This window comes from Mustelus asterias, chromosome 8 (genome assembly GCF_964213995.1).
Source record: "Mustelus asterias chromosome 8, sMusAst1.hap1.1, whole genome shotgun sequence".
NCBI lineage: Eukaryota > Metazoa > Chordata > Chondrichthyes > Carcharhiniformes > Triakidae > Mustelus > Mustelus asterias.
In genome coordinates, this window is record NC_135808.1 from 72,729,329 (window position 1) to 72,751,140 (window position 21,812).

Sequence of the window (21,812 nt, forward strand, 5' to 3'; positions counted from 1 at the left end):
ATTGCATTCCCCTTGCAACAAACTTGCTGTACCTTTTGTGATTTATGTACCAGGACACCCAGATCCCTCTGTACCATCATGTCCTGCAGTCTATCTTTATTTGACTAACATACTGATTTTCTATTCTTCCTGCCAGAGTGGACAAGTTCACATTTTCCCACACTGTACTCCATTTACCAATGTTTGCCCACTCACTTAACCTATCCCTTTACAGACTCTGTGCCCCCTTTTAACAACTAACTTTCGAACCTATCTTGGTGTCATCAGCAAATTTAGTTAACACATATTCAATCCTGTCGTCAAAATCATTGATGTAGATTTTAAATAGCTAAGGGCCCAACACTGATCCCTGTGGCACTTGGCTAGTTACAGCTTGCCAACCCGAAAAAAGCCCATTTATCCCTGCTGATCAGCACCCCATCCACCACCTTAAATGTTCAATCCCTTTGCCACCAGCGCCGAGTGGCAGCAGTGTGCAGCATCTACGAGATGCAATGCAACGACGCACCAAGTCTCCTTCGACTGCACTTCCCAATAGGTAAACTCTGTCACCAAGAAAGACACAAAGCCGATGCATGGGAACACCACTGCATGCAATTCGCCACACACCATACTGACTTGGAAAAATATGGCCGTTCCTTCACTGTTGCTGGTTCATAAACGTGTGACTCCCTCTCTAACAGCACTGTGGGTTTACCTGCACCACGTGGACTGCAGCAGTTCAAGATAGTGGCTCATCACCACCTTGTCAAGGGCAATTAGGGATGAGAGACAAATGCTGGCCTAGCCAATGAAACTAGCATCCCATTAATGAATAGCAAAAATATCCCAGATCAGTCATAATGAAACCCCTGTGTATCGGCTGCTGGTGTTTGATTACTGAGGTAAAAACACTGAGGTAAACTTGGACTCTCCGTGGCGCTAATGTCAGTGTTTTTAATCATCCCAGGACAGAAAGCAAATGTTGAGACAATCAAGCAGTAATAAGATGCCAGATTTGATCAATTATTACTGACTAATCAATGTTACCACAAACCGGACAGAATAGGCTGTTAAATAACTGGATGTGGGTTTTTCCTGCACTTTCCTTGGCAGGAATAGCATGCACCCAACCGACAGGGAACATCATGCACAAAAACCTTTGTGTCAGCGCCAAGAGACAGGGTATTTTTGAAGTGTTAAACGGAATATTTCCCGAGAACCTGACATTGGGATGATTTTTGAGTCATCACGCCACATCTGAATTTTGTGGGGGGGGGAGGCCGCCTTCGCACCGCATTCTATTTAAAGATGGAAGACTCTTTTTGGGAATGGGATCTAGATGAGACAGGCCACATTTCCAGAGACTGCTTTAATTACAACCACCTCAGCTGCAAAATTTCCCTGCGGCCTCACAGTGACTCAAGCTGCCCTCATCTCAAAATGAGCCACCACCCTCCCCAATATTTGCAGCACTCTCAATCCACTTTTACAGTGGTAAGTCAATGACAATGGGCGGGATTCTCTGGCCGCACATGCCCCAAGACCGCAAATTTCTGCCAAGCTCAATGGACCTCTGAATGGTCCAATGAATTTTCTGTCTCGCCCCCCTATGTTTCCCGTGTTGAGCAAAATGGGATGTTTTCAGCGATTATATGATCTCCCCTTTGCTGATTCCTCTTTATACAAAGAATTGGCTGCTGTGTCAGTCAATGGCTCTCTGCTGTGTAGCCATGTTATCTACTTGTGCGAGGTGTTGTCACAAGCTAGGCCCTGTCAGCCTCTGACAAAATTGCACCTCGGGTGGTGAAATACCTTTGAATCACCCTCCCATCTTTTCCGCAACAAGTGACTGAAATCCATCATCTTTGGAAAAATTATGCAGAGGCTGCAACACATCGGGTAATCTCCAAACTCTCCTTCCTTTCTCCCCATATCTGCGTGGGTTTCCTCCAGATGCTCCAGTTTTCTCCTGCAAGATGTGCTGATTAGATGCATTGGCCATGTTAAATTCTTCCTCAGTGTACCCAAACAGGCGCTGGAGTGTGGTGACTGGGGGATTTTCACAGTAGCTTCATTGCAGTGTTAATGTAAGCCTACTTGTGACACTGATAAATAAACTTTAACTTTAAACCTCTGTCGTTCAATTTAGCTCATTTTGTCCACTATGCACCCAAGAGTTGGACATTAAACAAAAGAACAAAGAACAATACAGCACAGGAACAGGCCCTTCGGCCCTCCAAGCCTGCGCCACTCATGTGGCCACTAGACCATTCTTTTGTATCCCTCTATTCCCAGTCTGTTCATGTGGCTACCTAGATAAGTCTTAAACGTGTCCGCCTCAGTCACCTTGCTTGGCAGTGCATTCCAGGCCCCCACCACCCTCTATTTAAAATACGTCCTCCTGACATCTGTGTTGAACCTTGCCCCCCTCACTTTGAACCCGTGATCCCTTGTGTTCGTCACCTCCGACCTGGGAAAAAGCTTCCCACTGTTCACCCTATCTATGCCCTTCATAATTTTATACACCTCTATTAGGTCGCCCCTCATCCTCCGTCTTTCCAGGGAGAACAACCCCAGTTTACCCAATCTCTCCTCACAGCTAAGACCCTCCATACCAGGCAACATCCTGGTAAACCTTCTCTGTACTCTCTCCAAAGCCTCCACGTCCTTCTGGTAGTGTGGTGACCAGAACTGGACGCAGTATTCCAAATGTGGCCTAACCATCGTTCTATACAGCTGCAACATCATATGCCAACTTTTATATTCTATGCCCCGTCCAATAAAGGCAAGCATGCCATATACCTTCTTGACCACCCTCTCCACCTGTGCTGCCACCTTTAAGGATCTGTGGACTTGTACACCCAGGTCCCTCTGTGTGTCTATACTCCTGATGGTTCTGCCATTTATTGTATAGCTCCCCCTTACATTAGATCTACCGAAATGCATCACTTGGCATTTATCTGGATTAAATTCCATCCGCCATTTCTCCGTCCAATGTTCCAGCCTATCTATATCCTGCTGTATTCTCTGGCAATGTTCATCACTATCCGCAACTCCAGCAATCTTTGTGTCATCCGCAAACTTGCTGATCACACCAGCTACATCTTCCTCCAAATCATTTATATATATATCACAAACAGCAGAGGTCCCAGTACAGAGCCCTGCGGAACACCACTAGTCACAGACCTCCAACCGGAAAAAGAACCCTCCACTGCTACCCTCTGTCTTCTATGGCTAAGCCAGTTCTCCACCCATCTAGCTAGCTCACCTTTTATCCCTTGAGATTTAACCTTTTGCACCAGCCTGCCATGAGGGACCTTGTCAAACGCTTTACTAAAATCCATATAGACGACATCCACGGCCCTTCCCTCGTCAATCATTTTTGTCACCTCCTCAAAAAACTCAACCAAATTTGTGAGGCATGACCTCCCTCGTACAAAACCATGCTGTCTATCGCTAATGAGATTATTCAGTTCTAAATGCGCATATATCCTATCTCGAAGGATCTTCTCCAACAACTTCCCTACTACGGACGTCAAGCTCACCGGCCTATAATTACATGGGTTATCCTTGCTACCCTTCTTAAATAACGGGACCACATTTGCTATCCTCCAAATAACGGGACCACATTTGCTATCCTCCAACTAGGAACATAGACCACTGTGTGGACATGGATACTGCTGCACTGCAGTACAATGATGCAAGGACTGTGCAAGCTGCACGAAAGATCTTAGTTGAATTTGAAGGAAAACATTGTGGTTTTATTATGATCAAAATGTTTTTTTAGATAATCAACCCCATAATTGACTTGTTGTCTTGCATGTAAATGCAAAACAGCTTTGTTCATCAAGTGTTGAAAGAACTTGCAGGTTCCATTGAATAATCATCCTTAATTATATCGGCAGGACCTTTCTGTGAAATGACTAACTTTATTTTTCAGCAATTCATGAAGATTGCATGCCCGGGGGGAGAAACGGGACCAGTTTATAATTCTGGCTTGAGGCATTATACTTTAAAAGCACTGCTACCTTCATCTGCCCAGCCTCTAAGATCTGGAATTTCCTCCATAAATCTCCCCATCGCTGTGTTCTCCTTTAAGATATTCCTTAAAATCTATGAAGCTTTTGATCATCTGCCGTAACTCTGACTATCTGGTGTCAGATTTAGCTAGATAATGCTCCGATGCAGTGCCTTGTGATGTTTTACAATACTAAAGGCATGATATAAATGATATTGTTGCAAACACGACATGAGTGTAGTAAATACTGTTGGTTGCTGCGGTGTGATAATCTAATGGCACTGAACCATGGTGTTCCATAGAATGATATGACGCTTGTCTGTGTGAATGGCTTACCCTTTAGGTTCTTGATCAGTTCATCAGGAAAGCACTGAGTGAAGGTGGGTACTTCTCCACATGTAACAAGTGACAATTGATGGGTGTGCTATCACTCTAATGCAATTCCTAGTGGCCAACCAATATTCTCCCTCTTGTAGAACAAAATGTTATCTGGTAGCCAACAGTGATCATGGCCGATTTTCTGCTGATATAGTAGCACTTGCATAGCCCTGGAGGCAACAGTTGAGCTTCACTGAACTTCTGCGTGGTGCAGACTTCTGCTACGGTCCTCAGAGAGCTGAAGATACATGAAAAGGACTAGCATGAGGAATTCAACACCAAATAATAGTGTTCATAATTAAACAAACTGCTTGAAAATATGACATTGTAGATGCCCTTCGGGGAGTTTTAAAATTAATATTCATTAATGTGTGAACATCCTAAACTGTAATTAAAACATGATATGCTGCATAGATGAGGTGTCATTGCAGTTTGTAATGGTTTAACTGTTTATGTGCTGTGACCATAAAAGACACAGACAGGTTTTCTTGTAAGCTTTTAAAAAGAAAAGATAATTGACTTATTATACTTAACATCTGGACACACACACACACTCACACTCACACTCACACACTCACAGGGGGGAGGATAGATCAAGCAGTTTTTAAAAGTCACCGGTATATGGATCTTGTACATTGGTGACTTGGATCGTTTCAGGCTGGGCGTGATGGTCCCTCTGGATTCAGCATTGAGACAATTAAGCCTTTAATTGATGGGTGATTTATATATTTTCTTCTGAAGCCAGCAACTACTGCCTGAAGTATGTGGATGGTCAAACTACAGGTAGGCTGGATGGAGCCAGAGAGAGAGAGAGATAGTACACACCCAGGGTTCCACCTCTTTGTGTTCTCTGGCTGGCCAGTGGGAAAGGCATCAACATTTAGAGTAAGAATAGATATGTGAATAAAGGAAGAGGATACATGAGAACATGGTGAGCGAATTTACCTGTATGTTCATGTAGAGGGTCAATGCAATATGAAGTGGTTAGACCAGTCAGCCTGTTTGTGTTGTAACTCCAATGCACTTCGATATAAATTTCTGATGTTGAATCATGTGATGCTTATTCAAACATGCAGCAATTGGCATCTCTGCCCAACTAATACCAGTCTCTCAGGAGAAAGCCAAGTAGTTGACACAAATTTCTACCTAAATCTTCTATTCAGTCTCTGCAGGTGAAAAGTTCTGATAGAACAGTCTTTTATTTCACAATATCTGAAGCTTAAAGGAAGTTCAGCAGACCCATCGATAGCCATTAGGTGTGATAACCCCGACAGCACAAAACACGAGCGGCTTATAGAAACTCAGAGAAAGATTTTCCATTTGATGAACATCATATGGAACAAGTCTTCAATAGACTCTGTTATATTTATAAAGATGAATGCAACTGGCTAATGCCGTAACGGTCTGCTCAGGCAAACAACGGTGCATGCACTCTGTTTATAGATTGACAAAAATAAGAGTTACATGTGAGAATGCTGACGCCTGTAACCACTTTAAAGCACTAACTTCTACTGCTTATAATAAAAATAGAAAATGCTGGGTCCAGCAGTATCTGGAGAGAGAAACCCAGTTAACATTTCCAGTCCATATGACCCCTATGCAGGACTGTTCTGTAGAAGGGGGATATGGAATCAAAACATTAGCTGGAAATTTCCGTCCATTCCCACTAGCGGGATCTTCTGGTCTCACCGACAGCGAACCCGAGTTTGCACAATTTAAACAGGGTGGAAGAAACAGCAATATTGAGCCCTCTAATGGGTGGGCAACCCTGCCCGAAACCTGTCTGATCAGTGCAGTGTAACTACAGGAAATTACAGCTTATATTTATTTTCAAATTCATTTATTATTCGCCATAAATCAGAAAATATCCTAGTAAGTGTTTTGAACCTAGCATAAGAGCAGAAACAAATTATTCACCTCGAGGGTTAAAGCATTTTATATTCTGAAGATTCAATGCATAAGGCTAATGAGCATTGCTCCAAACAGTGTTCCAGTTAATCTAACATACAAAGCAACCCGCAAGGGCTTTTTTTTAACATTTAGAAGTTTGTATGCACAAAAGCATCAATGGAATCAGAAATTTGACAGGTATTGACCTGACTTTCATGTGAATGGAAGACATAGGCAGAATAATGGGCCTCCATGTCGTGTCATTAAGTGCTGGTCACGTAATTAACTTTTGTTCAAGTCAAGATTGATACTCCAGGGAATTCAGTTACCACAGCCTCATTTTGTTCTTACCGTAATCTCCATTAAAAAGGAAGCACTTTATTTGTGGGCTTGTGAGTGGTCACTCCCACTCCCTTTAACCGTGGGGTCCCAGGGTAGGACATGCTTGCTGAGCATCCATTAACATTTTAGCGTGAATCTTTAAAGGAGTTTGCCCTGAGGGTTACAATCTGCCGGAGATCTGAATTCACATTTGGTTCACTAATACTATATGAATGATAGCAATCAGTACGCTTGAATTGGACTAGAAGCTGATGGTTGCTAAAGTTGTTTAATCCATTGATTGCTTGTTTCATTCCAATGGACAGTGAGAATAGCTGCAGAGTTTCCTCTTTACTACATTCCCAGAAGACTAAGAGGACCAGATTTTCTCCTTGATGCTTCGAAATGTAGCAGAATAGAATATAGTGACTAAACCATTGTGTCGCCCGCAACATAAATAATGGATTTTATATGACTGAACATCAGGTATTTAAAACTGCATTCTGGATTCTATCACTATGAACTAGATTAGGTCACCTGTCAAGCAAAGCGGATTTATATATAACAAAGTCCTATACCTTACACCATTTTTCTGTTTACATTTTAGAGTAGGTCGTATATTCATTAAGATGAAGGATGACGATGCTGGAGAATGGACTGTTCTTCATCAGTTTGCACTCCAAAGCTCCCCTTCCACTTCTCAGACAACCTGGCCCAACATGCTGTGGTCCTTTTGCTATGTTATGCTGCAACAGTCAAGTTATTTATTTCATATAATCATCTGCTGTGGGTGAATAATGTCTCGTTGGCAGTAACTTAAGTAGAGGCTCTATATTTGTTAATCATAGCAAACATTAGAATATCTTGCAGTAATTTAGTCAATGGGTAGGTGAACAGCAAAGAATATTTAATGTTGGCAAATACAAAATAATGTGTGTTGTGTTTCAATTAGCAATCGTGACCACAAAATAAAAAGCAATACCAGTGATTGAAGACAGTGAAATACTGTTATTGTTCACCAAGGTATTGAATTTCCTTCACACATTCATAGACTGATTTTAGCCCCTCCCAAAAAGGGATTGAATATTTTACATGTGTGAGATCGTGCCTTTTCTACAAAAAGAACTGGAATCATTGGAAATAGTCAAAGTAAAGTAACAGTTCTGAATCTTGTATCATTAAAGTTTGAGGCTAGGGACACTTACATAACTTCTCTTAAACAAGGAGTAAGGGACGGTTAGTTTCAAATCAAAATTATGAATGGATCTGATAGTCAACATCTTTTCCCAAAGGAAGGGAGTCCAAAACTAGAGGGCATAGGTTTAAGGTGAGAAGGGAGAGATACAAAAGGGTCCAGAAGGGCAATCTTTTAACACAGAGGGTGTTGAGTGTCTGGAACAAGCTGCTAGAGGTAGTAGTAGAGGCAGGTACAATTTTGTCTTTTAAAAAGCATTTGGACGGTTACATGGGTAAGATGGGTATTGAAGGATATGGCCAAACGTGGGCAATTGGGACTAGCTTAATGATTTAAAAAAAAGGATGGCATGGACAAGTTGGGCCAAAGGGCCTGTTTCCATACTATAAACCTCTATGACTCTATGATAAAGTGAGCATAGAAAAGCACTCTGTGCTTGATCCGAGGGAAATAACCAACAGATTGTGTTCATGAACTTAGAAAATGACAAGATCAGTGGCACAATTCAACACGTTAATATACGTATTGAAATGTCACCATGTATGCTGATCACATGTTCTATTGTATTTTTCTATGTGCTTCTTTATTTCTCACCTCCCACGCCCATGTCTCAAACTTTCAAAGTCCAGAGCCTTCTTCGCAACACGACCAAACCATACAGCCACACATCCCAGCACTGATACACAAAGTACCTACACCCTACCTCCTACCTATCTGCAAACTGAAACATTTTCAATATCAAATTCCCCTGTGTTGTTGGTTTGTGAAAAAGGTGAGAGATAACAGATGAACATTTTCAAGACTTATTTATGATAACCAAGGCAATTCTTTTACGATTTCTCTGCAAATATCAACATAATCATAGAATTTGATCCAATAATAATCTCATCGAGACACAAATTAATTTACAGTATTTCATGACCTTATGTCAGTGGTTCATAAAATTTCAGTTACGTGGAAGAAAATAGCCCATCATTTGACTCATTGTGAACAAACACTGAGGGTAGATCTGCTGGTAAATATTGGTAAATATCATTACACTTTAGATCTCACATCCACCATGTTCACCTCCACCAACTCACAAAACAATTTTAAAAAACATGCAAGTAGCATAATTTCCCACTGATTTTCTGACCATGAGACAACTTCCCGTCACAAGAAGAGGAGTCAAGCAGTCAGTTAGTTTCTAGCTGATCTCATAGTAGGACTATTGATGCCCAAAATGATATCCACTCTTAACATTTTTATCAGGACATACTTCAGAAGTAGGGGTTACTTTCTTTAGAGGAATGCAGACTTGGAGGAGATAGTATTATAAAAATTGAAAGGTATGAAGGGATTAGAAGAATTTCTGGGTTACTGAGGCTTTGAGCTTTGTTTGATTGTTTTTTGGGAGTGAGAGGGAAATTTTCCCAAAGATTTAGTGAAAAATGCTGCGAAATCTCCTCTCTCTTGTTGCCCTCCCAGGAGCTGGTTGGCCTAGCCCTAAAGTTTTCATTATTTTCCATTGGCTTTATCAACGTAATTCGCTGAGGTCAACAAAGCCAACATCAAAAAACCAAGGAATTTTAAGTGCATTTACTCCCAACATAAATTGTGTTTCTGTGACATTTAACCCTGGCTGAAAAACCATCGCCCCTAAACCCCCTCCCCACAAACCTGATTACACCCTCAGATTGAGTTCATCGCGTGGTGAGTTTCATTCATGGCTCCTGTTTGCAAATGTTCAAGTCGGCTCTTTAAATTAAACAGTTTATTTTAGTGTAATAGTATAGTGGACACCTTCTGAAAAATTTTAAATGTTATAAAACATTTACTTTGCCACGAGGCGGACTAGTGTAAATCAAATCAAACTAGTAAATGGCTCTGCACAGTTTTATAAAGCATTTTCAATTATTTAAAATCAAGTGACTCAAAGTGGTGGACTAGACCCATTCATTTAAGCCTGTTTATTTTTGTGATATACAACCAAAGTGGAACTGCTATCCCTGTACGTTTACGTCCCCTGTGGGTTCATTGTGCACATGGCTACACCATGTTTAAATGGTGTATGTTTATGAGACCAGACAGTCTTTTTCTATCCTTTTTATCTGCTACTTTCCAGGAAATGTATCCCCTTGAAAACAATGAGAAACAGAGCAGTCATGAATAAGGAACCCCAAGGGGTAGAAGCTGGTATGCATTGCACCTACTTTGCAGCTAAAACAGGCACAAAACATACATATTTAACAGTGGGGTAGCCTGCATTCTATCTTTGCAGGCGTTGGTCCCATTACCAACTTAGTTTTCAGTAGTCGCAGGTAATGTGGAACAAGCTTTGTGCCACTTGAAAATGATAACAAGGAATCCTAATGCCCATTGACGGAGTCAGTCCAGAAATCAGGCAGCACGAAGTGAAACTCAGCTGCAGGTCTGCTTCGCTCAGGTTTTCATGCCATGGATTGGGCCAAGACCACGGTCACCATGAAAAAAGAACATTTTGAAACTTTTAGTGTCGAACCAGGAGGAAGAGTATTCCTCCCAGCCCTACAGTGCTTCTGACAACTACCACCTGTCACATTCAGCCACATGTCCCCGTCTCCTCCCCAGATTTGAAATCCTGAATAAGAGCAGTTCCCCTGGAAGATTTAAAAAATAGGCAGAAAGGCAAGTTGCGAGAGGGATACCAACAGTTTACAAAGGGATATTGATAGGTTAAGTAAGTGGGCAAAAAGTTGGCAAATGGAGCATAACGTGGGAAAATGTGAAGTTGTTTAAATGGAGAAAAACTGCAGAAAGCTGCAATACAAAAGGGACTTGGCGATACTTGTGCACGAAACACAGATAGCTAGCAGATAGGTGCGGCAGGCAATCAGGAAGGCTAATGGAATGTTGGCCCTTATTTCAAGGGGGTTGGAATATAAGACCAGGGAAATCTTGCAGCAACTGTACACAGTACTGGTGAGGCCACATCTGGAGTACTGTGAGCAGTTTTGTTCCCCTTATTTAAGGAAAGATATTAAATTGTCGGAGGCAGTTCAGAGAATGCTCACTGGGATGATGCACAGTATGGAGGGATTGTCTTATGAGGAAAGGTTAAGCAGGTTGGGACTCTACTCACTGGAATTTAGAAGAATACGAGGTGATCTCATTGAAACATATAGGAATCTTAAGGGGCTTGACATGATCATTTTCCCACGCGAGAATCTAGGACCTGAGGGGTGCCAATTTAAGACTGAGATGAGGAAGAATTTCTTGTCTCAGAGGGTTGAGAGTCTTTGTAACTCTTTGCCACAGAGAGCTGTGGGGACAGAGTCCTTGTGTATATTTAAGGCTGAGATAGACAGATTTTTGATCAGTAAGGGAAACAAGGGTTATGGGGAAAGGGCAGGAAAATGGACGTGAGGAATGCTGGATCAGCCATGAACCTATTGAATGGCGGAGCAGTCTTGAAGGGCCAAATGGCCTACTCCTGTTCCCATTTCTTACGGTCTTATTTAGAGAAGGCACAAAAGCTCAAGCCAGATGGGCCTTGGGCCTCTCTTTGGGGGCATATGCTACTCATGCAGCACCAAGGCTGGGTCTGAAAAGAGGCCCGGTCTAATTTCTATGTGATAGCCTGATTTCTGTCAGTGATAGCCTGCTCCTACATAAGCCGTGTCTTTGCAGCCTTCACTGACAGAACTTACATAAAGATCACCATTGAGGTGTGAAGGTAATCCATGATAATCTCATCAAAAGCTTTGGAAAACGTTTGTGCAGGTGGAACTGAGTTTTTAATCGTGCTGTAAATCAGAATTAGAACTGAACAACCTCTCAGGCTCTGAAAAATTAATTTTACATGTGTCCTTTTCTCAGAGGAAAGTTAACAATGCAGTTTAAAAAAAATACCTCGGGAGGAATTTCGAATGCCATTTTTGGGAGGTAGGGACAGCAGAGGGGCAGACAATAGTGCACTGTGGGAATCCCAAAACTGCTTTCACAGTAGTGGGATTTCCCAGATCGATTGCCTCCCCCACCCGCTCCCCCCCCAGCACCCCCCCCACCCCCTCCCCCCCCCGCCCCCCCACCCCCCACCCTGCCACTGCCCCCCCCCACTGCCCCCCCACTGCCCCCCCCACTGCCCCCCTCCCCACTGCCCCCCCCCCACTGCCCCCCCCACTGCCCCCCCCACTGCCCCCCCCCCCACTGCACCCCCCCCCCCCCCACTGCCCACCCCCCACATCAATGACATAACAGAAATTCAAACTTGGGATCCCATTTGCACTATTTGAATATCATTATCAGGTCTTTACGTCTGATAGATTCATTCATTAAATTGTGCATTCACATCAAGGTAAGGGCACACCAGTGTGAATCATGACAGCTCATCATGATGTGCATCTGGTAAACAGGACTTGCTGGTGGCACACAGATGAGCATTGCCCCCGGTGGGGGGAAGGGAGGGTGGGATGGGTCATGCCCAGACATTGGCCTGGCACTGCCCCCGGCACTGCCCCCTGGCACTGCATGATGTTGTGGGTCCCGCTGCTTTCAGTTTTCTTCTATCATATTTAAAAATATGGCGGAAAAAGCTAGCACTTTTGTTGTTGGAGCTGCACTCGTCCAGGCAAGTGGAGGGAATTCCATCACACTCCTGACTTGTGCTTGTAGATGGTGGACAGGCTTCGGGGAGTCAGGAGGTAAGTTACCCTCTGCAGAATTCCCATTCTCTGACCTGTTCTTGTATCCACAGTTTTTTTTTGGGTTGCTCCATTATCCAGTGGTCAGGCTTAACCCTCAGGATGTTGATGGGAAGGAGATACAAAGATGGTGGGTGAGTGGTGAAGGAACTGATTCAGTGATGACAACGCTGTTGAATGTCAAGAGGAGAAAGTTAGGTTATTGCTGGGCACATCTGTAGCTCGAATATAACTTGTCACTAACCAGCCCAAGCTTGAATATTGTTTAGGTCTTGCGGACTGCTTCATTATCTGAGAAGTTGTGAAAGGTACTCAACATTGTGCAATCATCAGCGAACATCCTCACTTCTGACCTTAAGTTGATGAGAAGGTCCTTGATGAAGCAGTTGAATATGGTTGTGCCTAGGACACTATCCTGAGACTCCCCTGCAGTGATGTCCTGGAGCTGAGATGACTGCCTCCAACCACCACGAACATCATTCTAGGTATGACTCTAATCAGTGGAAAGTTTTCTCCCGATTTCCATTGACCACAGTTTTGCTAGGGCTCCTTGATGTCACACTTGGTCAAATGCTACCTTGAGCTCAAGGGAAGTCATTCTCATATCACCCTTATCTCAGCTCTTTTGTCCATCTTGAACCAAGGCTGTCATGAAGCCTGGAACCCTGTGGCCTTAGCAGATTTCAAAACACTTATTGTTCAGTAGGTTCCTGCTGAGTTAACACTGACAACCACACCGTATAACACTCTGCTGATGTTAGAGAGGAGTCTGAGGTGGGGGGAGCGGGGTTGTTGGCGGTGGTGGGGGGTAATTGATCATATTGGATTTGTCCTGCTTTTTGCAGACTGAACATACATGGGCAATTTTCCAACTATCAGCTAGATACCAATGTTGTAGCTCTACTGGAACAACTTAGCTAACGGCATGCGAGTTCTGGAACACAAGTCTTCAATACAAGAGCCGGAATGTAGTCAGGGCCCATATCCAGCTGTATTACTCATTTCTTGCTATCATCTGGAGTGAATCATATTGACTGAAAATTGGCACCAGTGATGCTGGGGTCCGCTGGAGGAGGCTGAGATGGATCAACGCTTTGGGCTGAAGATGGTTGCAAATACTTCTTTTGTCATTTGCACTGATACGCTGGGCTCTTCCATCACTAAGGATCGAGAGTTTATGAAGCCTCCTCCTCCAGTTAGTTATTTAATTGTTTTGATCCAATCTATTAGTAGTTGCGTGGCTTAGCTCTATCTATTGCATGTGGTTTTTGGACGTGCTTGGTAAGTGGGCATATGCTAGTGGTAACTGTCTGAGGTACAACTCGCTTTGTATTGGTGTCTGGTATATTAGTGGAAAATGTCTATTCTAGTCTGATCCACCACTAATTCATATGTGTTGAGAAAATTATTCATAAGATACCACAGAGGGTTTTTCACGAAGTGGGTACAATAAGGTAGCAATTATAAGTAATAATAAATTTTCCAATAATACTATCCAGGCTAATTGCCATTGAGATTTGGTAGATGCATCTCATAGAAGAGAAAACATTTCCTGGACTGAATTTAATCTCTTTCTGGAGGTTGGTGGGAGGAGGTGATGCCGTATAATAGGGTGGGAAGTCCTCTTAACTCACTGCACATAAGTCCAGGGTGGGAAGGATTGAGGATGTATTTCCAGCATGTTGGACAATTGGGACCCTTAAGTTACCACTTCAGGGTCTCATCCTGCTGTTACTGGCATTCAATCAGTGGTGGGCAGGGACCATACCATGTGAGCAAACCACCAGGTGAATTCTGGTGGGTATGCCTGTGGCCTGGTGAGGAGGGTCCCTCCACATTTATCTTCAGTCCAATGGAAGGGCCCCCCTTCAAAACCATCCTTCATTTTCCCCTTCACCAGCTGGCCCTGGTGATCTTGCCCCACTCACCGTGGTCCAGAGGAGTCAGTGATGATCCTTCTACCATACCCCATCGAGGTGCCAACAACGGCCACCACTCCCTTTGTCGCACTTGGCTTCTTGAAATTGTGAAATCTTTCCCAGATGTCACACCAGGATTGTTTGCTGTTGACTAGTTTTCAGCTATCTTATTTTCTTTCAGGACAACCTCTGAAACGATGAATTAAATGGGTTTATCCAATACTGAGGAACTTTGCCTGGATGAGGAAGCGGAGGGATGGGTTGGTAAGTTTGCCGATGACACGAAGGTTGGTGGGGTTGTGGATAGTCTGGAGGGATGTCAGAAGTTACAGAAGGACATAGATAGGATGCAAGACTGGGCGGACAAGTGGCAGATGGACTTCAACCCAGATAAATGCGTCGTGGTCCATTTTGGTAGGTCAAATGTGATGAAGGAGTACAATATAAAGGGAAAGACTCTTAGTACTGTACAGGATCAGAAAGACCTTGGGGTCCGGGTCCATAGGACTCTAAAATCGGCCCCGCAGGTGGCGGAGGTGGTTAAGAAGGCGTATGGTGTGCTGGCCTTTATCAATCGAGGGATTGAGTTTAGGAGTCCGGGGATAATGATGCAGCTATATAAGACCCTCGTCAGACCCCACTTGGAGTACAGTGCTCAGTTCTGGTTGCCTCATTACAGGAAGGATGTGGAAAAGATTGAAAGGGTGCAGAGGAGATTTACAAGGATGTTGCCTGGATTGCGTGGCATGCCTTATGAGGATAGGCTGAGGGAGCTCGGTCTTTTCTCCTTGGAGAGACAAAGGATGAGAGGAGACCTAATAGAGGTGTATAAGATGTTGAGAGGCGGAGATCGGGTGGACTCGCAGAGGCTTTTTCCCAGGGTGGAAATGTCTGCTATGAGAGGACACAGGTTTAAGGTGCTGGGGGGTAGGTACAGGGGAGATGTTAGGGGTAAGTTTTTCACACAGAGGGTGGTGGGCGAGTGGAATCGGCTGCCGTCAGTGGTGGTGGAGGCGAACTCAATAGGGTCTTTTAAGAGACTCCTGGATGAGTACATGGAGCTTAATAGGACGGAGGGTTATAGGTAGGTCTAGAAGGTAGGGATGTGTTCGGCACAACTTGTGGGCCGAAGGGCCTGTTTGTGCTGTAGTTTTTCTATGTTCTATGTTCTTAATGTGGATTCTCTCCACTTTTCTTAGTTTCTAAGGCATTAAGCTTGTGTTTCTTTGGCAGCACACAAATTCCAGCCCAGGTGTCTTATAGAGGTCAAGCGGTTCATTTCCAGCCTATAAAAAGTGCTAAGTGAGGACTGACTAGGTGTCTTAATTTCCCAGTTCTGCATGGTAAAGCTTTAGCTTATTAAAAAAATGCTATGTTACATGAGATTGAAGCTGATTCCTGACAAATAACTGTCAAGGGCCTTAATGTCCATAAAATGTTCTTTAAAGTCCAAGAAACTTAGCATGAGAAGTGTTTGTTTTAAATTCATTCGTGGGACATGGGCATCGCTGGCTGGCCAGCATTTATTGCCCATCCCTAGTTGCCCTTGAGAAGGTGGTGGTGAGCTGCCTTCTTGAATCGCTGCAGTCCATGTTGACCCACAATGCCGTTAGGGAGGGAATTCCAGGATTTTGACCCAGCGACTGCGAAGGAATTGTGATATATTTCCAAGTCAGGATGATGGAGTGGCTTGGAGGAGAACTTGCAGGTGGTGGTGTACCCATTTATCTGCTGCCCTCGTCCTTCTAGATGGAAGGGTTTGGAAGGGTAATACAGTTAAGTGAAAAGATAATACAGTTGGATACTTTGCAATGAAAGGAGATTGAGACAGGCAGGTCAGTGGCCAATTATTATTGGTGTTGAAGAGAGAAAAGGTTGACGGATATTTTGGGAAGGTAAAGATGGACATGATCTATTTAATGGCTGTTTCCTGACCCTTCTTGTGTTCCTCTTTGTTGAGGTGGCAAGGATAATCTTAAGTCAGGGTTCAAAGCTGTCTTATGATTGAACTGGAAATTGGAGTATCATAACTCGCAAATTGATGGAATGTCCCATCGTGGGGAGAGAAACTGACTGAGAATGGGAATGATGTGGTACCAGTGTTGGATCTGAAGAGGTTAGTTCCCATGCCAGACCTACTTTGTTATCCCAAGCTGGAAGATGTGATCTACGAGCAATCGTTTTCACGGGTAAAAGGGAAATAATGAAGGATAAAATAAATTAATCAATCAAATCCTTGATGCTTAAATGTTGAAGAATTAACACTCAATAGTATTCAAGTGTATGTTTGCTTGTAAATTTTCCTTTGCATTGATGTTTTCTTATTTTACCGCAACTACTCTGGGTGCTGATTTTAAGGGGAAACCACTAAATTGACTGGGATAAAAGGTCTCCATTCAGTGCTTAGCTTTTAACCTCACTCGCCATGCATGGTGGTGGGGTGAATTCCAGTAAATGATGGGTTATCCTGACTAGAATGAGGCAAATTGATTTAAGCTCAATGCTTCTTGATGTTCTAATGGAGTGTGGGCATGAAATCCCATGAGAACAAAACATATCTGAGTAAAGTTAAAGTTGGTAATTATAACCGGTTAACTCAGAGAAGCAACTTGCTTCATAAATTAGAGCAGATGAATATTTAGTCTTAGGTAGCGTCATGATGGAAAATTTCCTGTGAAGGAACTAAACATTAACACAGCATTAAACTATTTTTAACAATAGCCTGTCTTGCAGCTGAAAAAAATATTTATTTCCCTTTAAGTGAGTACTCAAATTAAGCAAGTGGGATTGTCACAATGATGTGACGTGTGCATGTGTGATATCAATCTTTCATTTCATCAGCTTGTCAAATATATATTGAACTACTTTCAAAGGACTTTTAAAAAGCAAATGGACACTGACTTAAGATGGCTGCCACAGGTCATCTGACACATTTGGTATTACAAATTGGCCAGTTTCTGGAAGTTTCTGATGTGGATTACAATTAAGACATGCCAAGACAACCTCCACTGGAATTTCACACCAGCTGATGTCAAGAATTACTTCAAAGATGTACTGAAAATGTACTGACACTCACCATTTATGTTTCTATAAGGCTACCTTTCAGGCAGAGACAGGAAGTGTAGTAGGGCAATGCTGTATAGAATGTGCCCATCCTAATTCATCACAAAGAGGAATGGTTCATTCAGAAGTGATGAAGAAAATCGTCACTTAGGCCATCAAACAATAGCCATGGTCTGTCCAGAAATGAGTTAATCATCTGAAATCATCGTGCAGAGAGAGAGGACATGTGACCAAAATAACTTCTGAATTGTCTTTTATTGTGATGCCCTGGTTTTTTAAGCATGGTCTATAAGAAATGGAGCAGTAATACCATCTCTCTCTTCCTTCTCTCTTAACTTCAAGACTCTGGGTGGGATTTTAAAGCCTCGCTCAAGCAAGACTAAAAATTCCCGGCCGAGGTCAATGGACATTTCCATTATCCGCTCCTCGCCCTCTCTGATTCCTTGGCAGCTGAGGCGGTAGAATTCCGGCACCTATCTCTCATACATTTTGGAATTCACCACAGAGATAGTGAACTTCAATCAAAAGGAACCTCAGGTACAACCACACTGACTTTTTGAAGAGCGAATGAATTCTGAATTCATGAATACATGTGTCCATGAATACCAGTGAAGGACTCATAAGCATTGAACTCTTTTATTATTTCTTTATCATTGAATCTTAATTTGGTCAAAAGTCGCCTTCTATTGTATAACTTGTGTGCATAATGTGTGTGTGTGTGTGTAGAGAATGTCAGGACACAGGTTTACCTTTTCAAATGTTTTTAAATATCTTTTTAGCTCAATATAAATGAATCCCTTTATACTTAAATTCAATAAAGCCCGTCAGACTGAGTTCTTTGCAATCAGCATGCAAGTTGTTAAGCACAGACATTGAATTAATACCTTCATCCTTATAAATGACAAAGAAAAATCCTGTAACAGTCAAACGAGGAGTGGGAAAAAAAGGACGAGTCTTGACACATGTTCTCACTGGTCATAGCAGCATTTATATAGAGAGAAATAGCTTGTGAAAATTGAGGCTTCTTTTATGGTGGGCGGGGGTGGGGGGTGATACATAAGGTTAAAAGTGAGCAATGTAAAGATAACCCTTTGGAGAGCAATTGCACTTGACTCTCAGGGCCCCTTCTGCTGTTCCCAAATGTCCATCAATCCTGTAACACCAAACAAATAAATACAAACACCTTACCTCTAAAGGATTGGATGAGTAGAGCTTGGGTGCACCTTCTGTTGAACATTACATTCATGGTGGTTCAGGTAAGCAAATATATATTTTTGATTTGATTTATTGTTGTCACATAGAAGAATCATAGAAACCCTACAGTGCAGAAGGAGGCCATTCGGCCCATCGAGTCTGCACCGACTGCAATCCCACCCAGGCCCTACCCCCACATATTTTACCTGCTAATCCCACTAACCTACGCATCTCAGGGACAATTTTTAACCTGGCCAATCAACCTAACCCGCACATCTTTGGACTGTGGGAGGAAACCGGAGCACCTGGAGGAAACCCACGCAGACACGAGGAGAATGTGCAAACTCCACATAGACAGTGACCCGAGCCGGGAATCGAACCCAGGACCCTGGAGCTGTGAAGCAGCAGTGCTAACCACTGTGCTACCGTGCCGCCCCATGTATTAACATACAGCGAAAAGTATTGTTTCTTGCGCGCTATACAGACAAAACACACTGTTCATAGAGAAGGAAATGAGAGAGTGCAGAATGTGTTACCGTCATAGCTTGTGTAGAGAAAGATCAACTTAATGCAAGATAAGTCCATTCAAAAGTCTGACAGCAGCAGGGAAGAAGCTGTTCTTGAGTCGGTTGGTACGTGACCTCAGACTTTTGTATCTTTTTCCCGAAGGAGAAGGTGGAAGAGAGAATGTCCGGGGTGCATGGGGTCCTTAATTATGCTGGCTGCTTTGCCGAGGCAGCGGGAAGTGTAGACAGAGTCAATGGATGGGAGGCTGGTTTGCGTGATATATCAATACCTTTCTAAGCTGAGGTAAACGATCCAAAGAACTAACTGTCTTTTCAAATAAAGGTCTCCTGGATTCAATCAAATATTACAGAAATGTATTGCATACTTACTGTATGACATTCTAAACTGAGACACTATGAGCCCGATTTTACCATTTTGATTCTAAGTGCCGGATGGACTTGAATCTGGGAATGTTTCAGATCCGACTCTTAGACCTGTTCTCCAGCGCCCCCAAAACGCACTCTGCCTGAAAAAAAATCAGTGATTCTGAATCGTGCTGCACAAGCCTGTGGGCGGGGCTTATCGTGCCCGAAATCCTGCTGCTCCAATCGGAGCCTTCAACTGCACACACTCACAAAAAAAATGATAGAATGCTGCTCCCTGACCACATCGCGCCCGGGCTGGATAATGCCTCCCTCAAACCCCACAGACATTGCCCCATCCCCACAACATTACTGACCCCCTTATCCCCCCACTCGCCCACCACCCAGACCGATTGCAGCCCCCTCCCCCCTTCCCCCCAACAATCTCAGGCAGAGTGGCAGCAAACTCCCCCCATTCCCCCTCACTCATCTCAGGCAGAGAGATCCATCCTCCCCCCTCCACCCTACAGATATCAGGCAGAGTGATCCCCCTCACCGCCACCTGGGACCCTCCCGCACAAGGCCCCCATCTTCTCCGGACTCCGATGGCTGTGTGACACCTCCCCCTCTCGCCCTTGTCCCCAATCATTGAGACACTGATCCACTCCCCTCCCCTCCCCCCCCCCCCCCCCCCCCCATCAGCACACCTGCTCACTTGCCTTCCCCTCAATGCTAACAAGCAAACTGCATGGAACTTGCTGGAATGTTCTGCCAAACTGCCTGCAGCTGATCTGCCCTAACGAGGGGCAGCTCCATTAAAAACCCAAGAATGGACAGGCAGGCAGGCATTCCTGCACAAAATGTGCGCACGACCAGCCCCCGATTCACTGAGGGTGACCTGGGGTGGCTGCTGGATGCAGCAGAGGCGAGGCGGGACACCCTCTTCCCCCATATCTCCCCAGATTCTCCCATCCCCAGCACCCTGCACGCTTCCAGCTCCTGACCCCCAAGCACCTCCTTCCTTTTCCCCCAATGAGCCCCACTGTACTTGCCCTCTAAGTGCCACCACCTGATACTCTGCAGGAATCGCTCCACCATTTCTTTCATGGCTCCTTCTGTCTCCACAGGAGAAGACCGAGCACAACACCCGTGAGAGGGGGAAGACCGGGGGTGGTGAGCCAGACCTCCGGGTCCTCACCTCCTTTGAAGAGCGGGTGCTGAAAGTCTCCAGAGAAGGGGAGATGTGGGCTGTCAGCGACAGCATGATCGGGCTGCCATCAAGACGTGAGCACCTGTCATTCCTTCAATCACTTTGAGGCAACTTCTCGGGGACACGAGTTTCAGGTGTGAGGGGCAAGATTTAAAGGAGATGTACGAGGCATGTTTATTTGCACAGAGAGGGTAATGGGTGTCTGGAACGCCAGGGGAGGATGCGGAGGCAGATATGATAATGACCTTTAAGGGGCATCTCTACAGCTATGTGAATGGGATGGGAATGGAGGCATATGGTCCCCGGAAGAGTAGGGGGTTACAAATCAGATGGGCAGCCTGGTCACTACAGGCTTGGAGGGCCGAAGGGCCTGTTCATGTGATATAATTTTCTTGGTGCTTTGTTCTAGGTTCAATGGAGAAATATGATTCATGTGATTGGCATCCCGAATTCCTCTCCCTCCCTTGCACCTAACCTTGTGTCCTGTGTTGCAGGGACAGATCTGGATGCCCCGGGCCTTCTGGACTACAGACCCCAGCTCCAGCTCCCACCCCTCCTGGTCCAGACAGCTCGGATGAGCCCTCGGAGAATGTGTGAAGGGACCCCCGAGGGTGGCACTGTTTTTGCGTCAGCTGCCACCTCACAACTCACCATCCCAGATACTGACACGTCGGTGGGTCCAGTTCCTGTTGAGGCTTCTGGGTCACTCTCTGGTGAGCACGACACATCTGCTGATGTACATTAGGTGGAGGAGGGAACATCCGAGGCCGCTGGCTCGTGGGGGCCTGCTGGAGGCAAGGACTCAACTGGCCCCAGGCTACATGCTGGGCCTCTGAGATCACTTCTCCCTCAGCTGCTGGAGATGCAGCAACAGAGCCAGGGAATGCAGGAGGGGCTGACAACCACACTGGACAAACTGTGAGGCTGTTGGGAGGAGTCCCAAAGCTTTCAGGTGGACCAGCTATTGCCTGTCTTGCATGCTTCCCAGGCCAACACTGCAAGGGTGGCTTCTGCAGTGGAAAGCCTGGGGCAGGGGATCCTCACCATGAGTGGCAGGCTCCAAACGATGGCCGAGTCACAGTAGGCCACGGCAGAGTCCCAGGGAGCCGCGG

The 21,812-nt window shown here is 44.5% G+C and overlaps 1 long non-coding RNA gene across 1 annotated transcript in view; it reads left to right on the plus strand.

Annotated features, from left to right (window-relative positions):
- LOC144497902 (uncharacterized) overlaps window positions 1-18,205 on the plus strand; it is a 94,964-nt gene extending 76,759 nt beyond the window's left edge. Inside the window, exons 2-3 of the long non-coding RNA XR_013498574.1 lie at window positions 14,546-14,628; window positions 17,770-18,205. This is a non-coding gene — a long non-coding RNA (uncharacterized LOC144497902). The remainder of the gene's footprint in view (window positions 1-14,545; window positions 14,629-17,769) is intronic.
- The last annotated feature ends 3,607 nt before the right edge of the window (window positions 18,206-21,812 follow it).